Source organism: Rattus norvegicus, chromosome 2 (assembly GCF_021556685.1).
Source record: "Rattus norvegicus strain SHRSP/BbbUtx chromosome 2, alternate assembly SHRSP_T2T, whole genome shotgun sequence".
Lineage (NCBI taxonomy): Eukaryota > Metazoa > Chordata > Mammalia > Rodentia > Muridae > Rattus > Rattus norvegicus.
The window spans coordinates 195,801,369-195,824,990 of NC_141535.1; the positions used below are offsets into that span (position 1 = coordinate 195,801,369).

The following is a 23,622-nucleotide window of genomic DNA, read 5'->3' on the forward strand; positions in this document are numbered from 1 at the left end:
TGGTATAACTGGGTCCGCAGGTAAATCTATTTCCAATTTTCTGAGGAATGTCCTGATAGATTACCAGAGTAGTTGCACCAGTTTGCAATGACTGGACTGTAAAAAAAAGTAATTTAAATAGAAAAAGAATAAAAAAAAACCTACAACAATGAAAACATACAAAATCCCACATCTATCCTGAAAATAAAGAAAATTGTATAAAAGTAAAAAAAATTAAGTCATTGGAATAAAAACAAATAAGAGATTTTCCCTCCTCATTAAGTCCTCTGGAGCAAGCTGAGCTGCCTTGAGCACGGGGACCTCCATTCTCCATCCACCTCTCCACACACGTTCATCAGACCTGTGGATCCTGAACCATATAGATAAACTCCCATTCTCCATCCATCTTTCCTGCTTGCTGAGGTCCCTGGATTAAGCAGAGCTGCTTTTATCAGTCTGCTAGCTTACGTGGACCCCCATTCTACTCCCACCTCTCCTACCTCCACCAGAAGAACTGCTGGATCTGAACCACACAGGTAAGCTTCCTTTCCTCACCCATCTTCCCTGCTCCCCGAGTCCTCAGGGCAAGCCAAGCTGCATAGAACAGTCTGGTAAACCTAATGAACCTCAATTCTCCCACCATCTCTCTGACCTCGTTCAGTAGATCTGCAGATCCTGAAACATAGAAACATGCAGATTACAAACCAAACAGACATACAGACCCAGAACCATACAATCCAAGGGTAACCATCAGAGGATGGCCACACCAGGACCATTGAGATTAATTCCCCACCCAATACAACACCCCACCTAATACAACAGGAACTCCGAAGGAACAAAACCTTCCAGATGGCTACAGCTCTTGAAGAAAACACAATTAACAAAAGTCAGAGCAATATGGCACCTATAGAGCACAACTGCCCTTCTACAGCAAGCCTAGGTATCCAAATACAACATAAGCAAAGAAAACCTTATATCCATCATTATAAAGATGGTAGTGATAGAGGACATGAATAAATCACTACCTCATAGAATGACCAGCAGTCTCAATTAGTTCAGACCCTTGAGGTCTCTAAGACATTGAGCCACTAACCAGACAGCATATATAAGCTGGTCTGAGCCCCTGACATATACAGCAGAGGAATGCCTGATCTGTCTTCAATGAGAGAAGACATGCCTAAACCTTGAGAGATTAATTATGACTTAAATTACATATAAAAGGTGTAAGATTTTCTAAATGTAATTGGGGTTTGATTGTGCAATGTAACTATTAGTAATTGAAGTTGAAATGATTTCCTAATAAAATATTGAAAGAAAAGAAGTAAAACCTAATACACAAAAATACAACCAAACATATAGAAGTCTTTAAAATAGAATAAATATTCCTTAAAGGCATATGGGAAAATACAATTAAACAGGTGAAGGAAATAAATTGTGCAAAACCTGAAAGTCAAAATAGAAGCAATAAAGGAAAACATAATCTGAGTGAATCCTAGAGACGAAAAGCCTAATAGGGAAGAGAAAATGAACAACAGATGCAAGCAAGCATCACCAACAGAATACAGGAGATGTAAGACACAATCTCAGGTGTAGAAAATGTAATAGAAGAAATTGATCCATCAGTCAAAGAAAATGTTATATCTCAAAATCTCCTGACACAAAACATCCAGGAAATCTGGAATACCAAAAAAAGTCCTAACCTAAGAATAATAGGAATAGAAGTCAAAGAATCTCAGCTCCAAGTCCCAGAAAATATTTCAACAAATTAGTAGAACAAAACTTTTCCAACCTAAAGGTAGATGCGTATAAATTTGCAAGAAGCTTATAGAACACCAATTAGACGGTACCAGAAAAGAAAATTCTCCTGCCACATAAAAATCAAAACACAAAATCTATGGAAGAAAGAGTAATAGAGTCCCCAAGGTAAAAGGGGCAGGTAATCTTCAAAGCAGACCTATCAGAATTACACCCTTCTTCTCAACAGAGATTCTAAAAGCTGGCAGACCCGGGACAGATAACTTGCAACCTCTAAAAACACATGGATGCCAGCAAAGCTCTTAAGCATCATACATGGAGAAAACAAGACATTTAAAAACAAATACAAATTCAAACAATATCTATCCATAAATCCATCACTACAGAAAATAGTAGAAAGGAAATTCTCCAACCCATAGGGGTTAATTACATCAAAGATAAAAACAGGACATAAGTAATTCCATTTCAGAAAAAAAAAAAACAAGGGAAACATGCACCAACACAGACACACTATCATCAATATCAAAATACTAGCAAATAACAATCAATCATTGGCATTAATATCTCTTAACATCAGTGGAATCATATCCCCCATTAAAAAGACACAGGCTAACAGAATAGATACAAAACCAAGATCCTTGATTCTTCTGCATACCAGAAACACATCTCGGCAATAAAGATAAACATTACCTCAGAGTAAAGGGCTGGAAAAAGCTATCCAAGCAAATGAATTCAAGAAGCAATCTGGAGAAGCTATTCTAATATTAGATAAAATAGAATTTCAACCAAAATTAATCCAAAATACAGGGAAGGACACTTTATACTCATCAAAGGAAAAATCTGTCAAGATGATATCAAGATTTATGCCCTGAATCCAAGTACACCCATATTTATAAACCATTGCTAAATCTTAAGTTGCATATCAAACTCCAATCTTTAATTAGTGGAACACTTCAATACCCTATTCTCACAAATTGACAAGTCATTCATACAAAAACTAAACAGAGAAATAATGAAACCAATACTCACTATGAATGAAGTAGATCTAACAGACATCTATAGAATATTTTGCCCAAAGACAAAAGAATATACCTTCTCAGCACATCATGGCTACTTCTCCAAAATTGAATATATAAGTCATCAAGAAAATTGAAACAACACCTTGTATTGTATTGCATCACCATGGATTAAGGCTGGACTTCAACAACAGCAGAAACACTAGAAAGCCTACACACTCAGGAAATTGAAAAACAGTCTACTCAATGATCTCTGGGTCAGGCAAGAAATAAAGATTTCTAGAATTCAATGAAAATGAAGTCCCAACATAAACAAATTTTTGGGACACAGTGCTAAGAGGAATGTTCATACCAATAAGAGAAATAAAGAAATTAGAAAGGTCCAGTACAATCCATTTAAAAGTATACCAGGAAGCTATAAAAAATAGAAATAAGCACATCAAAGAGATTAGAAGGTAGGAAATAATAAAAATCATGGCTGAAACCGCTCATTTAGAAACAAAGAAAAGAATAAAAAAATCAGTAGAACCAAGACCTTGTTATTTGAGAAAATTAACAAGATAGACAAACCCTTAGCCAAACTAAGACAAAGAGAAAGAATCAAAATAATCAAACGTATAAATGGAAAGGTGGAAATAACAACAGATGTTGAAGAAATTAAAGGAACAATTAGCTCTTACTGCAAAAGTTTGTACTCCACAAAATTGGAAAGTCTTAACAAAGTAGACAATTTTCTAGACAGATACCACTTATCCAAGTTAAATAAAGATCAAGTATACTATTTAAACATCTCTATGATCACTAAAGGAATAGAAGCAGTCATTAAAAGTATCCCAATGTAAAAAAAATCCAGGGCTAGATGGTTTTATTGAAGAATTCTCCCAGAATTTCAAAACAGAGATAATACCAATATTCCTAAAAATATTACAAAAAAGAGAAAGAAACAGAAGGAACACTGCCAAACTCCTTCTATGAAGCCCTAGTCACTGTGATACCTAAACCACACAAAGAATCAACAAAGAGAACTTCAGAACTATTTTTTAATGAACAGCGATGCCAAAATACTCAATAAAATACACATAAATATTTTTTTACTATCCCAAAAGCTATTTCCTGTACATGGAATAGGTTCTAATAGCTGGGCTGCCCTGTGTGTCCTCAGTGGGAGAAGAGGTGCCTAGCCTCAGAGACTTGAAGTGCCAGGATGACAAGAATACCCCAGGGGGCCCCACCCATCCAGGGAAGAAGGGAAGGGAGTAAGGCTAAGGAATGTGGGAGGGAGTGTTCCTGAGGAGGGCAGTGTGCATGATGTATTGGGAATAATTTAAAAAAAACCTAATTAATGTAAACACACACACAAGATTAAAAAATAAAGCAAACAAGCAAACAAAACCGAAACAAAAACAAACAAAACTCTTGCAAACTTAATGCAGGAACACACCAGAAACATTATCCTGAATGAACAAGTAGGTTTCATCAGTCAATGTAATCCACCATATTAACAAACTGAAAGAAAAAAATTACACAATCATCTCATTAGATTCTGACAAAGCCATTTGCAAAATCCCAAAATCTTCCATCTTAAAACTATTAGAGAGATCATGAACATAAGGCCCTTACCTAGAAATATATAAAATGCCACTCACCAACGTCAAGCTAACTGGAGAGAAATTTAAGGCAATTCTACTAAAATCAGGGACAATTCAAGGCTATACATGCTTTCCCTATCTCTTCAATATGTCTGTGAGTAGTATCATATTAATTTTTACTTCTGTAAATTGATATACTTACCTTCAATAGAACCATTCATGCCACTTTTCAAACTCTTATTCTAGCCTCTTATGACTGTATGCTCCGATTTTAACAGCACCTATTTCTAAAAGCTCAGTTAAGTTTCCTTCTTTACCATTCAAAGATATCATATTTTCTCATGACTGCTGTAAGCATTTATTCTTATATTGCTTGTCCAGCTTGTATGATCTGACTTTTGATGATACAGAGCACTCAGGTTATAGACAAATGTGTGTTTACCATAGGACATTTGCACAGTTTGTGTTCTTCAGTAACCAGATATTTTCTTTAATTAAAATGTTTTATTTAAATGTGTTCCTCAATCCATAATAATTAGTCTTCCAGATTTGGCTCTCACTTAGCAGACTACACAAATCTAGTAAAACTGCAGTCTTAAAAGATTCTCTTGTAAAGATGAACTTCAAATAAACCATTAAAAAGAATTTTTAGAATTATACCCCTGCCTCCTTTTTTGTATCAAAGCTAAAGGGAAAACTGAATTCAATGCCTGCTTCTAGCCCATATCATAGCCTGTGAATTTCTTATAAAAGAGCAAAAATTGTCTTCTCACAACTGTAAGTCATAATTACTTTTGAAACAGATGTCCCAGAATCACTATTCCAAGGATGATGGTCAATTCTAAAAGAAATTGTTTTGAACACTTTTATAGAGGATAAGAATGTTGTTTTAAGCTGGGGCAGAGCTCTCCATAAGTCAATATATGCTTTGAATCAGCATCCACTATGTGGAACCATTTCTCTCATATCCAGGACCCACAGGTCCAGGAATCAAAGAGTGGAACAGAGAATAGTTTCACTTATGGGTTCAGGAATGGGGTGAAAATCACTATCACTGCTAATCATCTACTAAGTTACTTTTGGCTTCCTTTTCCTCCAATCTTAAGTTCTGCTAGTTTAGAAGTTTTGGTTCCAGAGTGGGAGTATTCTTCCAAGAAGCCACAACAAATATTACATTGAATTGGAAACTTGGCCTCCTCCCTGGCCACTTTAGTTTTATGATGCCATTAAGCCTACAGGTTAAGAAAGAAATAACAGTGTTAGAGGCAGGGTGATGATTGATCCAGATTACAGTGGCATAATTGGATTGCTTCTCCACAATGGAGGTAAGAAAGATTGTGTCTGGAGTGCAGGAGATCCTTTAGGATGTCTCTGAAAGCTACCATGTCCTGTGATTAAAATCAATGAGAAACTACAACAGCCTAACCCAGGCAAAGCGACACAGAGGACAGACCCATCGGGGATGAAGGTATTGGTCACTCTTCCAGGAAGAAGCCAAGACTCACTGAAGTTCTTGCTGAGGGTGGAAGAAATACAGAATGTTTAATTGAGGAAGGAAGTTATAAATACCAGTGAAGCCACATGACCAGTTGCAGAAAAAAGGATGATAATTGATATCAATCCTTTTATTGTACTTTGTTAAGAATGTGTTTGTCTGGGCTCATAAGAGCTAACAGAAAGTCAACAAACAACCTGGGACACTACATAGGTCTAACCCTTGACACATGGGGTTCCAGTTGTGTAGCTTGATTTTCTTGTGGAATTCCTGGAGGGCCTGTCTGTGACTCTTCTGCCTGCTTTGGGAACCCCTTTCCTCTGACTGGGTTGCCTAGTCCAGCCTTAAGATGAGGGAAGGCGCCTAGACTTACTGAAACTTGATATGACATATTTGCTAGATATCCCTGTGGAACCTGCTCTTCTCTGAAGGGAAATGTTGGAGGAGTGGATAGGGAGGACAAAAGGGAGAGGAAAAGGGTGGAAACTGGGAGGAGAGGAGGAAGGGAAAACTGCAGTCAGGGTGTAATATATGAGAGAAGAGTAAATAAAAAAGTTTTAAAGAAAAAGAAACCACTTAATTATTTTGAGTTGTAGGGAAAATAAAGTCTCATGATAATCCTCTGTTATTTATAAAGAAATACTGTTCCATATTTGGTAAATATTTGTTGAATTTATCTTACATTCAAGAACTTACATTAAAAATACAGCCACAATGAATTTTAGTATAAAATTTTTCAATATTAAATAAAAATTGCTAGGATGCCTTCTATTATTGTGTCAACACTACACTGGACAATGTAAAAAATGTTACACATCAAACTTCTATATAAATAAAGTTAGCCAAGGTTCTTTTTTTTTGAAATTTTATTTTTTATTATGTATATTTCTTTTTCTTTTTTTCATTTTAATGAAAGATTCTTTTTATTTTACTTCATAATTTTTAACTGTTTTTTTCTTGTTTTCTTTTTCTCCATCTTTATTAACTTGGGTATTTCTTATTTACATTATGATTGTTATTCCCTTTCCTGGTTTCCGGGCCAACATCCCACTAACAATCATGTTCACTTGGGGTTCAGTCTTGGCACGACCAAGGGCTTCTTCCACTGGTGCTCTTACTAGGCTATTCAATGCTACCTATGAGGTTGGAGCACAGGGTCAGAACATGAATAGTCTTTGGGTAGTGGTTTAGTCCCTGGAAGCTCTGGTTGCTTGGCATTGTTGTTCATATGGGGTCTCAATTCTCTTCAAACTCTTTCAGTCCTTTCTCTGATTCCTTCAACGGGGGTCCCGTTCTCAGTTCAGTGGCTTGCTGCTGGCATTCGCCTATGTATTCGCTGTATTCTGGCTGTGTCTCTCAGGAGCGATCTACATTCAGTTCCTGTCAGCCTGCACTTCTTTGCTTCATCCATCTTAATCTAGTTTGATGGTTGTATGTGTATGGGACACATATGAGGCAGGCTCTGAATGGGTGTTCCTTCTGCCTCAGTTCTACACTTTGCCTCCCTATTCCCTCCCATGGGTATTCTTGTTCTCCTTTTAAAGAAGGAGTGAAACATTCGCATTTTGGTCATCATTCTTGAGTTTCATGTGTTCTGTGCATTTAGGTAATTCAAGCATTTGGGCTAATAGCCACGTATCAATGAGTGCATACCATGTGTGTTTTTCTGTGATTGGGCTACCTCACTCAGGATGATATTTTCCAGTTCCATCCATTTGCCTATGAATTTCATAAAGTCATTGTTTTTGATAGCTGAGTAGTATTCCATTGTGTAGATGTACGACATTTTCTGTATCCATTCCTCTGTTGAAGGGCATCTGGGTTCTTTCCAGCTTCTGGCTATTATAAATAAGGCTGCTATGAACATAGTGGAGAATGTTTCTTTGCTATATTTTGGGGCACCTTTTGGGTATATGCTTAAGAGAGGTATAGCTGGGTCCTCAGGTAGTTCAATGTCCAATTTTCTGAGGAACCTCCAGACTGATTTCCAGAATGGTTTTACCAGTCTGCAATCCCACCAACAATGGAGAAGTGTTCCTCTTTCTCCACATCCTCACCAGCATTTGCTGTCACCTGAGTTTTTGATCTTAGCCGTTCTCATTGGTGTGAGGTGAAATCTCAGGCTTGTTTTGATTTGCATTTCCCTTATGACTAAAGATGTTGAACATTTCTTTAGGTGTTTCTCAGCCATTTGGCATTCCTCAGCTGTGAATTCTTTGTTTAGCTCTGAACTCCATTTTTTAATAGGGTTATTTGTCTCCCTGCGGTCTAACTTCTTGAGTTCTTTGTATATTTTGGATATAAGGCCTCTATCAGTTGTAAGATTGGTAAAGATCTTTTCCTAATCTGTTGGTTGCCATTTTGTTCTAACAACAGTGTCCTTTGCCTTACAGAAGCTTTGCAGTTTTATGAGATCCCATTTGTCTATTCTTGATCTTAGAGCATAAGCCATTGGTGTTTTGTTTAGGAAATTTTCTCCAGTGTCCATGTGTTGGAGGTTCTTCCCACTTTTTCTTCTATTAGTATGAGTGTATGTGGTTTGATGTGGAGGTCCTTGATCCACTTGTACTTAAGCTTTGTACAGGGTGATAAGCATGGATCAATCTGCATTCTTCTACATGTTGCCCTCCAGTTGAACCAGCACCATTTGCTGAAAATGCTATCTTTTTTCCATTGGATGGTTTTGGCTCCTTTGTCAAAAATCAAGTGACCATAGGTGTGTGTGTTCATTCCTGAGTCTTCAATTCTATTCCATTGGTCTATCTGTCTGTCTCTGTACCAATACCATGCAGTTTTTATCACTATTGCTCTGTAATACTGCTTGAGTTCAGGGATAGTGATTCCCCCTGAAGTCCTTTTATTGTTGAGGATAGTTTTAGCTCTCCTGAGTTTTTTCTTATTCCAGATTAATTTGGAAATTGTTCTGTTTAACTCTATGAAGAATTTTGTTGGAATTTTGATGGTTATTGCATTGAATCTGTAGATCGCTTTTGGTAAAATGGCCATTTTTACTATATTAATCCTGCCAATCCATGAGCATGGGAGATCTTTACATCTTTTGAGATCTTCTTCAATTTTTTTCTTCAGAGGCTTGAAGTTCTTATCATACAGATCTTTCTCTTGCCTGATTAAAGTCACAACGAGGTATTTTATATCATTTGGGACTATTATGAAAGGTGCCATTTCTGTAATATCTTTCTCAGCCTGTTTCTCTTTCGTGTAGAGGAAGGCTACTAATTTATTTGAGTTAATTTTATACCCTGCCACTTTGCTGAAGGTGTTTATCTAGTTTAGTAGTTCTCTGGTGGAATTTTTGGGATCACTTAAGTATACAATCATAGTCTGCACATAGTAATATTTTGACTTCTTCCTTTCCAATCTGTATCCCTTTGACCTCCTTTTGTTGTCTGATTGCTCTGGCTAGGCCTTCAAGAACTATATTGAATAAGTAGGGAGAGAGTGGGTAGCCTTGTCTAGTCCCTGATTTTAATGGGATTGCTTCAAGTTTCCCTCCATTTAGTTTAATGTTATCTACTGGTTCGCTCTATATGGCTTTTACTATGTTTAGGTATGGGCCTTGAATTCCTATTCTTTCCAGGACTTTTATCATGAAGGGGTGTTGAATTTTGTCAAATCCTTTCTCAGCATTCTTTATTTACATTTCCAATGTTATTTCCTTTCCAGGTTTACTATCCTTAAGCCCCCCTCTTCTACCCCTTACCCATATGTGTGTTCTGCCCAATCACTCCCTTACTGTCCCCCTCCGAGGTTCTTCTGCACTGGGGGTCCAACCTCTGCAGGACCAAGATCTTCCCCTTCAACTGGTGCCCAAACAAGTCTATTCTCTGCTACATATGCAGTTGGATCCCTGCCTGAGTCAGTCCATGTGTAGTCTTTGGGTAGTGGTTTAGTCCCTGGAAGCTCTGGTTAGTTGGCATTGTTGTTCTTATGAGATTGCAAGCCCCTTCAGCTCTTTCAATCTTTCCTCTAATTCCTCCAAAGGGGGTCCTGTTCTCAGTTCAGTGGTTTGATGCTAGCATTCACCTCTATACTTGACCTGCTTTAGATGTGTCTCTCAGGAGAGATCTATAACCTGTGTCACTTTCAGCATGCACTTTTTAGCTTCATCAATCTCATCTAATTTTGGTGGCTGTATATCTATATATCTTTATCTGTCTGTCTGTCTATCTATCTATCTATCTATCTATCTATCTATCTATCTATCTATCTATCTATCTATCTATGCCACATGTGGGGCAGGTTCTGAATGGCTGTTCCTTCAGTCTCTGCTCTAAACTTTTCATTTATTTCCCCTCCTATGGACATTTTCGTTCCCCCTTTTAAGAAGGAGTGGGAGCAGCTGCATTTTGGTCCTTCTTCTTCTTGAGCTTCCTGTGGTCTGTTGATTGCACCTTGGGTAATTCGAGCTCTTGTACTAATATCTACTTATCAGTGAGTGCATACCAAGTATGGTTTTGTATGATTGGGTTACTTCACTCAGGATGGTATTTTCTAGTTCATTCCATTTGCCTATGAATTTCATGAAGTCATTGTTTTTGATAGCTGATTAATACTCTGTTGTGTAGATGTACCACATTTTCTGTATCCATTCCTCTGTTGAAGGGCATCTGGATACTTTGCAACTTCTGGCTATTATAATAGGGCTGCTATGAACATAGTGGAGCATGTGACTTTACTGTATGTTGGAGGATCTCTTGGGTATATGTCCAGGAGTGGTATAGCTGGGTCCTCAGGTAATGCAATACCTAATTTTCTGAGGAATGTCCAGACTGATTTTCAGACTGGTTGTAACAGTTTGCAGTCCCACCAATAAAGGAGGAGTGTTACTCTTTCTCCACATCCTTGCCAACAACTGCTGTCATCTGAGATTTTCTAACAGCCATTCTGACTGGTATGAGGTGGAATTTCTGGGTTGTTTTGATTTGCATTTCCCTGATGACTATGGATGTTGAGCATTTCCTTAGGTGTTTTTTGACCATTCAATATTCCTCAGTTGAGAATACTTTGTTTAGTTCTGTATCCCATTTGTTAATAGGATTCTTTGGCTCTCTGGAGTCTAACTTCTTGAGTTCTTTGTATATTATGGATATTAGCCCTCTATCAGATGTAGGTTTGGTAAAGATCTTTCCCCAATCTTTTGTTTGCCGTTTTGTCCTCATGACTATGTCATTTGCCTTCCAGAAGCTTTGCAGTTTTGTGGGGTCCCATTTGTCAATTCTTGATCTTATACCATAAGCAATTGATGTTTTGTTCAGGAAAATTTCCCCAGTGCCCATGTGTTGAGACTATTCTCCACTTTTTTTCTATTAGTTTGAGTGTATCTGGTTTGATTTGGAGGTCCTTGATCCACTTGTACTTAAGCTATGTACAGGGTGATAAGAATGGATCATTTGCATTCTTCTACATGCTGAACTCCAGTTGAACCAGCACCATTTGCTGAAAATGCTATCTTTCGTCCATTGGATGGTTTTTGCTCCTTTGTCAAAGATCAAGTGACCATAGGTGTGTGGGTTCATTTCTGGGTCTTCAATTCTGTTCCACTGATCTATCTGCCTGTCTCTGTACCAATACCATACAGTTTTTATGACTATTGCTCTGTAATACTGCTTGAGGTCAGGGATGGTCCTTCCCTCGGAAGTTCTTTTAGTGTTGAGTGTAATTTTCACTATCCTGGGTTTTTTGTTATTCCAAATGAATTTGCAAATTGCTTTTTCTATCTCTATATAGAATTGAGTAGGAATTTTGATAGGGATTGCATTGAATCTGTACATTGCTTTTGGCAAAATGGCCATTTTTACTATATTAATCCTGCCAATCCATGAGCATGGGAGGTCTTTCCAACTTTGAGATCTTTTTCAATTTCTTTCCTCAGGGACATGAACTTCTTGCCATCCTGATCTTTTTCTTGCTTGGTTAAAGTCACACCGAGGTATTTTATATTATTCGGGACTATTGTGAAGGGTGTCCTTTCCCTAATTTCTTTCTCAGCCTGTTTCTCTTTTGTGTAGAGGAAGGCTACTGATTTATTTGAGTTAATTTTATATCGAAACACTTTGCTGAAGTTTCTTTTTCAGGTTAAGAACTTCTCTGGTGGAACTATTGGTTCACTTAAGTATACTATCATATCAACTGCAAATAGTGATAATTTGACTTCTTCTCTTCCAATCTGTATCCCTTTGATCTCCTTTTGTTGTCTGATTACTCTGATTAGGACTTTGAGTACTATATTGACTAAGTAGGAAGAGAGCAGGCAGCCTTGTCTAGTCTCTGATCTTAGTGGGATTGCTTCAAGTTTCTCTCCATTTAATTTGATGTTAGCTACTGGTTTGCTGTATATGGCTTTTATTATGTTTAGGTTTGGGCCTTGAATTCCTGACCTTTCCAGGACTTTTATCATGAAGGACTGTTGAATTTTGTGAAATATTTTGTCATCCTCTAATGAAATGATCAAGTGTTTTTTCTTTTAGTTTGTTTATATAGTGGAAGACATTGATGGATTCACATATATTGAACCATCCCTGCATCCCTAGGATGAAGCCTCCTTTATCATGGTGGATGATCATTTTGATGTGTTCTTGCATTGTTTGCAAGAATTTTATTCAGTATTTTTGCCTCATTATCCATAAAGGGAATTGGTCTGAAGTTCTCTTTTTCTCTTGGTTCTTTGTGTGGTGTAGGTATTAAACTAATTGTGGCTTCATAGAAGGAATTTAGTAGTGCTCTGTTTCTATTTTGTGGAATAGTTTGGACAGTATTGGGATCAGGTCTTTTATCTTCCTTTATGTGTTGAGGCCTGTTTTGTGACTGATTATGTGGACAATTTTGGAGAAAGTACCATGAGGTGCTAAGAAGAAGGTACATCCTTTTGTTTTAGGATGGAATGTTCTATAGCTATCGGTTAAGTCCATTTGATTCATAAGTTCTGTTAGTTTCTCTATGTGTCTGTTTAATTTCTCTTTACTTGATCTGTCCATTGATGAGAGTAGGGTGTTGAAATCTCCTACCATTATTGTGTGGTGTGCAATGTATGATTTGACCTTTAGTAAGGTTTATTTTTTAAAAGTAGATGCCTTTGCATTTGGAGCATAGATTTCTAGGATTGAGAGTTCATCTTGGTGGAATTTTTCTTTGATGAATAGGAAATGGTCTTCCTTATTTTTTTCGATGACTTTTGGTTGAACGTCAATTTTATTCAATATTAGAATGGCTACTCCATCTTGTTTCTTCATGCCATGTCCTTGGAAACTTGTTTTCCAGCCTTTTCCTCTTTGGTAGTGTCTGTCTTTGTCGCTTAGGTATGTTTCTTGTATGCTTAGTTTATTTTTGATTTCACAGAGAGACTTCAATATTTAAGGATTTTGGATTTTAAAAGATTGGTTATTTTAAAGAGAGTGTACTCTTAATGTTTTTATATTCATAAATACTGTGTAATTTTAAAAGTTATTCACAATTTTAATGTGAGGTCTTGGGGAATATGAGAACGGAAAGGTTATAACTTAATGGCGAGGTGTTTGTGTGTCAAGTTAACAAGGAACCAATTATGCTAGTTTTATGTCAATCGACACAGTTAAAGTTCTCTGATAGGAGGGAGCATTTCTTAAGAAAATTCCTCCATCAGATAAGGCCATAGCCAAGCCTGCATGTCATTTTACTAATTAGCAACTTTTGGGGAAGTGTCTAGCCCATTGTGGTTAGTACCATTCCTGGGCTAGTGGTCCTAAGTTCCAAAAGAAAGCAGACTGAGCAAGTCATGATGAGCAAGCCAGTAAGGAACATCATTCCATGACCTCTTCATCAGGCCTTACCTCCATGTTACTGCCCTGTGTTGAGTTCCTGTACTGACTTGATTCTATGATGAACATTGATATGGGCACATGAGCCAAATAAGCCATGTTCTCCCCAATTTGTTTAAAGAAAGAGAGATAAATTTGGAGCTTGGATAAGCTTACAGACACTCTAAGAATAGGTACCTAGCACTGCGCAAAGCTCAGTAGTTGTTAATGTATAACTTTCAGGTGGTCACAGTACAGACTACCAATGACAGCTGAAACCATATATTCCATGTGGCCACACTGTGGACTAGCAATGACAAGCAAACTCATACAGACTACTTCTCTGTCCCCACCAAGAGAAACTCATCTATTTCTCTAATATGGCTTATCTTTAATATTTTTCAAAAAGAATACAACTTAATAATAACATATTAAGAGGATAACATTAAAAATTACTTACAGTGATTTTGGGTTTGCTATTAAAAAAGTTTTGTCAATAATAACACCTGGAGTATTTGACTTGCCCAGCTGACCATTTAGTAGAAGAGCCAGACCTAGAGGGAAAGAACAGACATTATTTTGAAAAGCTGTCTGCATTCTCTAGGACCTAAGAACCTATAGCACAACTTTCTTTTTATAGACTGTAAAACGATATAGACAAAAATATGTAGCCAAAGCAGGGGTGCAATCTACTCTTTAAACACTGGTGAAAAATGACCATGATTCTTCTCTTAAGTCTTTCAGATAATAATTAAATTTGTAAATTTAATAAATATTAAATTCATAATTTTATTAAATATTAAATTTGTAAATTTAATAAATATTAAATTTGTAACATTATTAAGAGAAATTACTCCAAATTCATCGTTCTTGGCACACATTTGTTTGTTATCTCTTGTAGCTGGAATGAACAAAGCCTTCTAATAAATAAGCAATCGTTTAAAACTCAGATTTCACCACCCCCTATACCTTTAGACTTTGTTGAAAGTAACTCTGAATTTTTTTTCTGCCATAACAGAGGAATAATGTTACAAATCTCCCAATAGCCTTTTGTGCCTTAAAGAATATGGTTTTCTATTTTTGAGATAGGTTCTCAATATGTAGCTCAGGATAGCCTTAAGCAGGAGCTACTACTGTATTATGCTTTAGAATGCTGGGGGATGGCTCTGTGTTCCTATCTGAATAACTAAACCATTTCTCTTTTCATCACTTTATAAATTGATCTCAATATTTCATTACAAAATACTTTAAAATTTAGCAAAATTTGTATTTTTTTCCGGAGCTGGGGACCGAACCCAGGGCCTTGCGCTTTCTAGGCAAACACTCTGAGACTGAGCTAATATCCCAATCCCACAAAATTTGTAAACTACTGATTTAACAAGCAATATCTTGGATAAGACTTAGTCCTATATGAACACCATAGAAACTGCAGATGATGATTGAATTTTAAAGTCATACTTTTTATGTCATTATCAACTCAACAGGACTAAAGAGAATAAATAAATTATTTTGAAAACAGTACAATGGCAACTTTCATATACTTAAGTTACTACTAAACTAAATTTTCTTTTTTTTTTCCATTCAGTAATCTTAAATTAATTTTTTTTTTATTAACTTGAGTATTTCTTATATACATTTCGAGTGTTATTCCCTTTCCCGGTTTCCGGGCAAACATCCCCCTCCCCCCTCCCCTTCCTCATGGGTGTTCCCCTCCCAACCCTCCCCCCATTGCCGCCCTCCCCCCATAGACTAGTTCACTGTGGGTTCAGTCTTAGCAGGACCCAGGGCTTCCCCTTCCACTGGTGCTCTTACTAGGATATTCATTGCTACCTATGGGGTCAGAGTCCAGGGTCAGTCCATGTATAGTCTTTAGGTAGTGGCTTAGTCCCTGGAAGCTCTGGTTGCTTGGCATTGTTGTACTTTTGGGGTCTCGAGCCCCTTCAAGCTCTTCCAGTTCTTTCTCTGATTCCTTCAATAGGGGACCTATTCTCAGTTCAGTGGTTTGCTGCTGGCATTCGCCTCTATATTTGCTGTATTCTGGCTGTGTCTCTCAGGAGCGATCTACATCCGGCTCCTGTCGGTCTGCACTTCTTTGCTTCATCCATCTTGTCTAATTGGGTGGCTGTATATGTATGGGCCACATGTGGGGCAGGCTCTGAATGGGTGTTCCTTCAGTCTCTGTTTTAATCTTTGCCTCTCCCTTCCCTGCCAAGGGTATTCTTTTTCCTCATTTAAAGAAGGAGTGAAGCATTCACATTTTGATCATCCGTCTTGAGTTTCGTTTGTTCTAGGGATCTAGGGTAATTCAAGCATTTGGGCTAATAGCCACTTATCAATGAGTGCATACCATGTATGTCTTTCTGTGATTGGGTTAGCTCACTCAGGATGATATTTTCCAGTTCCAACCATTTGCCTACGAATTTCATAAACTCGTTGTTTTTGATAGCTGAGTAATATTCCATTGTGTAGATGTACCACATTTTCTGTATCCATTCCTCTGTTGAAGGGCATCTGGGTTCTTTCCAGCTTCTGGCTATTATAAATAAGGCTGCGATGAACATAGTGGAGCACGTGTCTCTTTTATATGTTGAGGCATCTTTTGGGTATATGCCCAAGAGAGGTATAGCTGGATCATCAGGCAGTTCAATGTCCAATTTTCTGAGGAACCTCCAGACTGATTTCCAGAATGGTTTTACCAGTCTGCAATCCCACCAACAATGGAGGAGTGTTCCTCTTTCTCCACATCCTCGCCAGCATCTGCTGTCACCTGAGTTTTTGATCTTAGCCAATCGCACTGGTGTGAGGTGAAATCTCAGGGTTGTTTTGATTTGCATTTCCCTTATGACTAAAGATGTTGAACATTTCTTTAGGTGTTTCTCAGCCATTCGGCATTCCTCAGCTGTGAATTCTTTGTTTAGCTCTGAACCCCATTTTTTAATAGGGTTATTTGTTTCCCTGCGGTCTAACTTCTTGAGTTCTTTGTATATTTTGGAAATAAGGCCCCTATCTGTTGTAGGATTGGTAAAGATCTTTTCCCAATCTGTTGGTTGCCGTTTTGTCCTAACCACAGTGTCCTTTGCCTTACAGAAGCTTTGCAGTTTTATGAGATCCCATTTGTCGATTCTTGATCTTAGAGCATAAGCCATTGGTGTTTTGTTCAGGAAATTTTTTCCAGTGCCCATGTGTTCCAGACGCTTCCCTAGTTTTTCTTCTATTAGTTTGAGTGTGTCTGGTTTGATGTGGAGGTCCTTGATCCACTTGGACTTAAGCTTTGTACAGGGTGATAAGGATGGATCGATCTGCATTCTTCTACATGTTGCCCTCCAGTTGAACCAGCACCATTTGCTGAAAATACTATCTTTTTTCCATTGGATGGTTTTGGCTCCTTTGTCAAAAATCAAGTGACCATAGGTGTGGGGGTTCATTTCTGGGTCTTCAATTCTATTCCATTGGTCTATCTGTCTGTCTCTGTACCAATACCATGCAGTTTTTATCACTATTGCTCTGTAATACTGCTTGAGTTCAGGGATAGTGATTCCCCCTGAAGTCCTTTTATTGTTGAGGATAGCTTTAGCTATCCTGGGTTTTTTGTTATTCCAGATGAATTTGCAAATTGTTCTGTCTAACTCTTTGAAGAATTGGATTGGTATTTTGATGGGGATTGCATTGAATCTGTAGATTGCTTTTGGTAAAATGGCCATTTTTACCATATTAATCCTGCCAATCCATGAGCATGGGAGATCTTTCCATCTTCTGAGGTCTTCTTCAATTTCCTTCCTCAGTGTCTTGAAGTTCTTATTGTACAGATCTTTTACTTGCTTGGTTAAAGTCACACCGAGGTACTTTATATTATTTGGGTCTATTATGAAGGGTGTCGTTTCCCTAATTTCTTTCTCGGCTTGTTTCTCTTTTGTATAGAGGAAGGCAACTGATTTATTTGAGTTAATTTTATACCCAGCCACTTTGCTGAAGTTGTTTATCAGCTTTAGTAGTTCTCTGGTGGAACTTTTGGGATCACTTAAATATACTATCATGTCATCTGCAAATAGTGATATTTTGACCTCTTCTTTTCTGATCTGTATCCCTTTGATCTCCTTTTGTTGTCTGATTGCTCTGGCTAGAACTTCAAGAACTATATTGAATAAGTAGGGAGAGAGTGGGCAGCCTTGTCAGGTCCCTGATTTTAGTGGGATTGCTTCAAGTTTCTCTCCATTTAGTTTAATGTTAGCAACTGGTTTGCTGTATATGGCTTTTACTATGTTTAGGTATGGGCCTTGAATTCCTATTCTTTCCAGGACTTTTATCATGAAGGGGTGTTGAATTTTGTCAAATGCTTTCTCAGCATCTAATGAAATGATCATGTGGTTCTGTTCTTTCAGTTTGTTTATATAATGGATCACGTTGATGGTTTTCCGTATATTAAACCATCCCTGCATGCCTGGGATGAAGCCTACTTGATCATGGTGGATGATTGTTTTGATGTGCTCTTGAATTCGGTTTGCCAGAATTTTATTGAGTATTTTTGCGTCGATATTCATAAGGGAAATTGGTCTGAAGTTCTCTTTCTTTGTTGTGTCTTTGTGTGGTTTAGGTATAAGAGTAATTGTGGCTTCGTAGAAGGAATTCGGTAGGGCTCCATCTGTTTCAATTTTGTGGAATAGTTTGGATAATATTGGTATGAGGTCTTCTATGAAGGTTTGATAGAATTCTGCACTAAACCCGTCTGGACCTGGGCTCTTTTTGGTTGGGAGACCTTTAATGACTGCTTCTATTTCCTTAGGAGTTATGGGGTTGTTTAACTGGTTTATCTGTTCCTGATTTAACTTCGATACCTGGTATCTGTCTAGGAAATTGTCCATTTCCTGAAGATTTTCAAATTTTGTTGAATATAGGTTTTTATAGTAAGATCTGATGATTTTTTGAATTTCCTCCGAATCTGTAGTTATGTCTCCCTTTTCATTTCTGATTTTGTTAATTTGGACACACTCTCTGTGTAGTCTGGTTAGTCTGGCTAAGGGTTTATCTATCTTGTTGATTTTCTCAAAGAACCAACTTTTGGTTCTGTTGATTCTTTCTATGGTCCTTTTTGTTTCTACTTGGTTGATTTCAGCTCTGAGTTTGATTATTTCCTGCCTTCTACTCCTCCTGGGTGTATTTGCTTCTTTTTGTTCTAGAGCTTTTAGGTGTGCTGTCAAGCTGCTGACATATGCTCTTTCCTGTTTCTTTCTGCAGGCACTCAGCGCTATGAGTTTTCCTCTTAGCACAGCTTTCATTGTGTCCCATAAGTTTGAGTATGTTGTATCTTCATTTTCATTAAATTCTAAAAAGTTTTTAATTTCTTTCTTTATTTCTTCCTTGACCAGGTTATCATTGAGTAGAGCATTGTTCAATTTCCACGTATATGTGGGCATTCTTCCCTTATTGTTATTGAAGACCAGTTTTAGGCCGTGGTGGTCCGATAGCACGCATGGGATTATTTCTATCTTTCTGTACCTGTTGAGGCCCGTTTTTGGACCAATTATATGGTCAATTTTGGAGAAAGTACCATGAGGAGCTGAGAAGAAGGTATATCCTTTTGCTTTAGGATAGAATGTTCTATAAATATCCGTTAAGTCCATTTGGCTCATGACTTCTCTTAGTCTGTCGACATCACTGTTTAATTTCTGTTTCCATGATCTGTCCATTGATGAGAGTGGGGTGTTGAAATCTCCCACTATTATTGTGTGAGGTGCAATGTGTGTTTTGAGCTTTAGTAAGGTTTCTTTTACGTATGTAGGTGCCCTTGTATTTGGGGCATAGATATTTAGGATTGAGAGTTCATCTTGGTTGATTTTTCCTTTGCTGAATATGAAGTGTCCTTCCTTATCTTTTTTGATGACGTTTAGTTGGAAATTGATTTTATTTGATATTAGAATGGCTACTCCAGCTTGCTTCTTCTGACCATTTGCTTGGAAAGTTGTTTTCCAGCCTTTCACTCTGAGGTAGTGTCTGTCTTTGTCTCTGAGGTGTGTTTCCTGTAGGCAGCAGAATGCAGGGTCCTCGTTGCGTATCCAGTTTGTTAATCTATGTCTTTTTATTGGGGAGTTGAGGCCATTGATATTGAGAGATATTAAGGAATAGTGATTATTGTTTCCCTTTATATTCATATTTGGATGTGAGGTTATGTTTGTGTGCTTTCATTCTCTTTGTTTTGTTGCCAAGACGATTAGTTTCTTGCTTCTTCTAGGGTATAGCTTGCCTCCTTATGTTGGGCTTTACCATTTATTATCCTTTGTAGTGCTGGATTTGTAGAAAGATATTGTGTAAATTTGGTTTTGTCATGGAATATCTTGGTTTCTCCATCAATGTTAATTGAGAGTTTTGCTGGATACAGTAACCTGGGCTGGCATTTGTGTTCTCTTAGGGTCTGTATGACATCAGTCCAGGATCTTCTGGCCTTCATAGTTTCTGGCGAAAAGTCTGGTGTGATTCTGATAGGTCTGCCTTTATATGTTACTTGACCTTTTTCCCTTACTGCTTTTAATATTCTTTCTTTATTTTGTGCGTTTGGTGTTTTGACAATTATGTGACGGGAGGTGTTTCTTTTCTGGTCCAATCTATTTGGAGTTCTGTAGGCTTCTTGTATGTCTATGGGTATCTCTTTTTTTAGGTTAGGGAAGTTTTCTTCTATGATTTTGTTGAAGATATTTACTGGTCCTTTGAGCTGGGAGTCTTCACTCTCTTCTATGCCTATTATCCTTAGGTTTGATCTTCTCATTGAGTCCTGGATTTCCTGTATGTTTTGGACCAGTAGCTTTTTCCGCTTTACATTATCTTTGACAGTTGAGTCAATGATTTCTATGGAATCTTCTGCTCCTGAGATTCTCTCTTCCATCTCTTGTATTCTGTTGGTGAAGCTTGTATCTACAGCTCCTTGTCTCTCTTTTGGTTTTCTATATCCAGGGTTGTTTCCATGTGTTCTTTCTTGATTGCTTCTATTTCCATTTTTAATTTCTTCAACTGTTTGATTGTGTTTTCCTGGAATTCTTTCAGGGATTTTTGTGTCTCCTCTCTATGGGCTTCTACTTCTTTATTTATGTTTTCCTGGAATTCTTTCAGGGATTTTTGCGATTCTTTCAGGCATTTTTGCGATTCCTCTCTGTAGGCTTCTACTTGTTTTCTAAGGGAGTTCTTCATGTCTTTCTTGAAGTCCTCCAGAATCATGATCAAAAATGATTTTGGAACTAGATCTTGCTTTTCTGGTGTGTTTGGATATTCCATGTTTGTTTTGATGGGAGAATTGGGCTCCGATGGTGCCATGTAGTCTTGGTTTCTGTTGCTTGGGTTCCTGCGCTTGCCTCTCGCCATCAGATTATCTCTAGTGTTACTTTGTTCTGCTATTTCTGACAGTGGCTAGACTGTCCTATAAGCCTGTGTGTCAGGAGTGCTGTAGACCTGTTTTCCTCTCTTTCAGTCAGTTATGGGGACAGAGTGTTCTGCTTTCGGGCGTGTAGCTTTTCCTCTCTACAGGTCTTCAGCTGTTCCTGTGGGCCTGTATCTTGAGTTCACCAGGCAGCTTTCTTGCAGCAGAAAATTTGGTCTTACCTGTGGTCCCGAGGCTCAAGTTCGCTCGTGGGGTGCTGCCCAGGGGCTCTCTGCAGTGGCAGCAACCAGGAAGACCCGTGCTGCCCCTTCCGGGAGCCTCAGTGTACCAGGGTCCCAGATGGTCTTTGGCTTTTTCCTCTGGCATCCGAGATGCGCGTGCAGGGAGCAGTCTCCTCTGGTTTCCCAGGCTTGTCTGCCTCTCTGAAGGTTTAGCTCTCCCTCCCATGGGATTTGGGTGCAGAGAACTGTTTATCCGGTCTGTTTCTATCAGGTTCCGGAGGTGTCTCAGGCAGGGGTCCTGCCGCTCCTGGGCCCTCCCCCACGGGAGCCCAGAGGCCTTATACAGTTTCCTCTTGGGCCAGGGATGTGGGCAGGGGTGAGCAGCGCCGGTGGTCTCCTCCGCTCCGCAGCCCCAGGAGTGCCCACCTGACCAGGCGGCTGGGTCTCTCCCTCACCGGGTCCGGGAGCAGAGAGCCGCAGCGGGCCGGGATCCGCGGGCGTGGGACCTCTGGCAAACACAGAATGTGCCTGGTCCTAGAGAAACTCCGCCTCCGTGTGTCCCAAGCTCACCAGGCAGCTCTCCCGCAGCAGAAAACTTGATCCTACCTGTGGTCCCGAGGCCCAGGTTCGCCCGCGGGGCGCCGCCCAGGGGCTCTCTGCAGCAGCAGCAACCAGGAAGGTTATGCCTGTTTTTAATGGGATTATTTTTCTCCATTCCTGAATCCCAGGGTCATCAAAACTGTACCTTTCTTTCTTTGTTTCTTTCCTTCTTTGTTTCTTTCCTTCTTTGTTTGTTTGTTTGTTTGTTTCTTTCTTTCTTTCTTTCTTCCTTTCATTGGTTATTTTTATTTACATTTCAAATGTTTTCCCCCTTCCCAATTTCCGCTCCACAAACCCCTTTCCTTTCCTCACTTCCCTTGCTCTTCCTCACACCCACCCACTCCCACCTCACCACCCTAGCATTCCCCAATTCTGGGACACTGAGCTTCCACAGGACCAAGCGCTTATCCTCCTATTGATGCCAGTTAAGCCAACCCTCTGCTACATATACAGCTGGAGCCATATTTCCTTCTATGTGTACTCTTTGGTTGGGGGTTTGGTCTCTGGGAGCTCTGCAGAGTTTGGTTGATTGATAGTGTTGTTACTCCTAAACAGTGTCATCTACTGATGGCATGGTCTGGCTACCTGTTACATAATGTTGGATACTGAGAACAACTATACCCATGGATGTATCATAGAGAACAGAGATGATTAATCAGAGAGGAACTGAGCAAAGCTCTCTTAGGAAACAGAGTATATGGTACAGAAATAAGAAAATTTATCAGATTAAAGGACATAACAAGTGAAAAGATAAGAAGTATATACTACAATCCCCTATTAGACTTCAAAGAAGGAATTTGCTTTCACAATGAGAAAATAATTGACTTCAAAAAATGGATGCATACAAATTTTAATGTTCCTGCATGATGAAGAGGGAGTAAAATAATTAGTTCCTTTGCCATCTAAGGAGGGAGTATAGCCTATTCTGTGTAAGTCATCTTGATTTATTCAAGCGACTCTATTATAGTGCTTGGTTCTTGGGCTTGAGTCCGATTTTCCTTCTGAGTTGCTAAGAAGAAGTTAAGATCAGTCCATGACCTGGATGAAGCAGAAACCAACAGAGCTTCCTGGAGGAGAAAAATCAGCCAAGATGCCTGGACGAGGCAAGAGCCCCTGAACTGCATGAAAATGACAGAGAAAAAGACAGATAGAACACACTCAGGCCAAAAGAATCTTTCCACTCTGTTGACCTGTGTGAAGGTTGTACAGTTCACTCCAAGTCTCTAGAATTCATGAGCTTTCACCCTTGCTGGGGTAAAGTTTTTTGCGAGGCCACTGACTTTGAGTCATTTTTGCTCCTATAAGTAACCTTTCACTCATATTCCTGTAGATAACCTCAATAAAACTTATGGTTTGCCAAATTGGATTTTGGTAATATCTGTCTTTTTGTCTGTTATCTGTTTCCTAACTGGGTTGATAGACTTTTGTTCATGTTTCCCCAGAAGTAATGTCACATACAACTTCAAGCCAGGAATGTGAACTTATTTTTCAGACTTGGATATCCTCTGTGTTTAAAATTTGGTACAGTTTAAAAAACAAAACAAAAAATAGAAAACAAAATATAATGCTGAAAACAACCAGACAACATATCAAAAATACATTCTGTTCTTCCTCCAGGGTCTACTCTGATAAGTATAGTCTTGACTCTCATTAAGGAAACTTCTCTTTGCAACAAAAAGAGAACTACAGAAAACCACAACCAATAAAAATGTGGGTTATTGCCTTAATTGATATATATTCAATACACCCAGGATCTAAGACTTAGGGAACATTCCAGAAAAGGGTATAGAAAGAGCAAAAGTGCCAGGGGG

The 23,622-nt window shown here is 38.5% G+C and overlaps 1 pseudogene; it reads right to left on the reverse strand.

Moving 5' to 3' along the window:
• The window catches only part of Chia-ps1 (chitinase, acidic, pseudogene 1), a 264,086-nt pseudogene that overhangs the window by 200,731 nt on the left and 39,733 nt on the right, over positions 1 to 23,622 (reverse strand).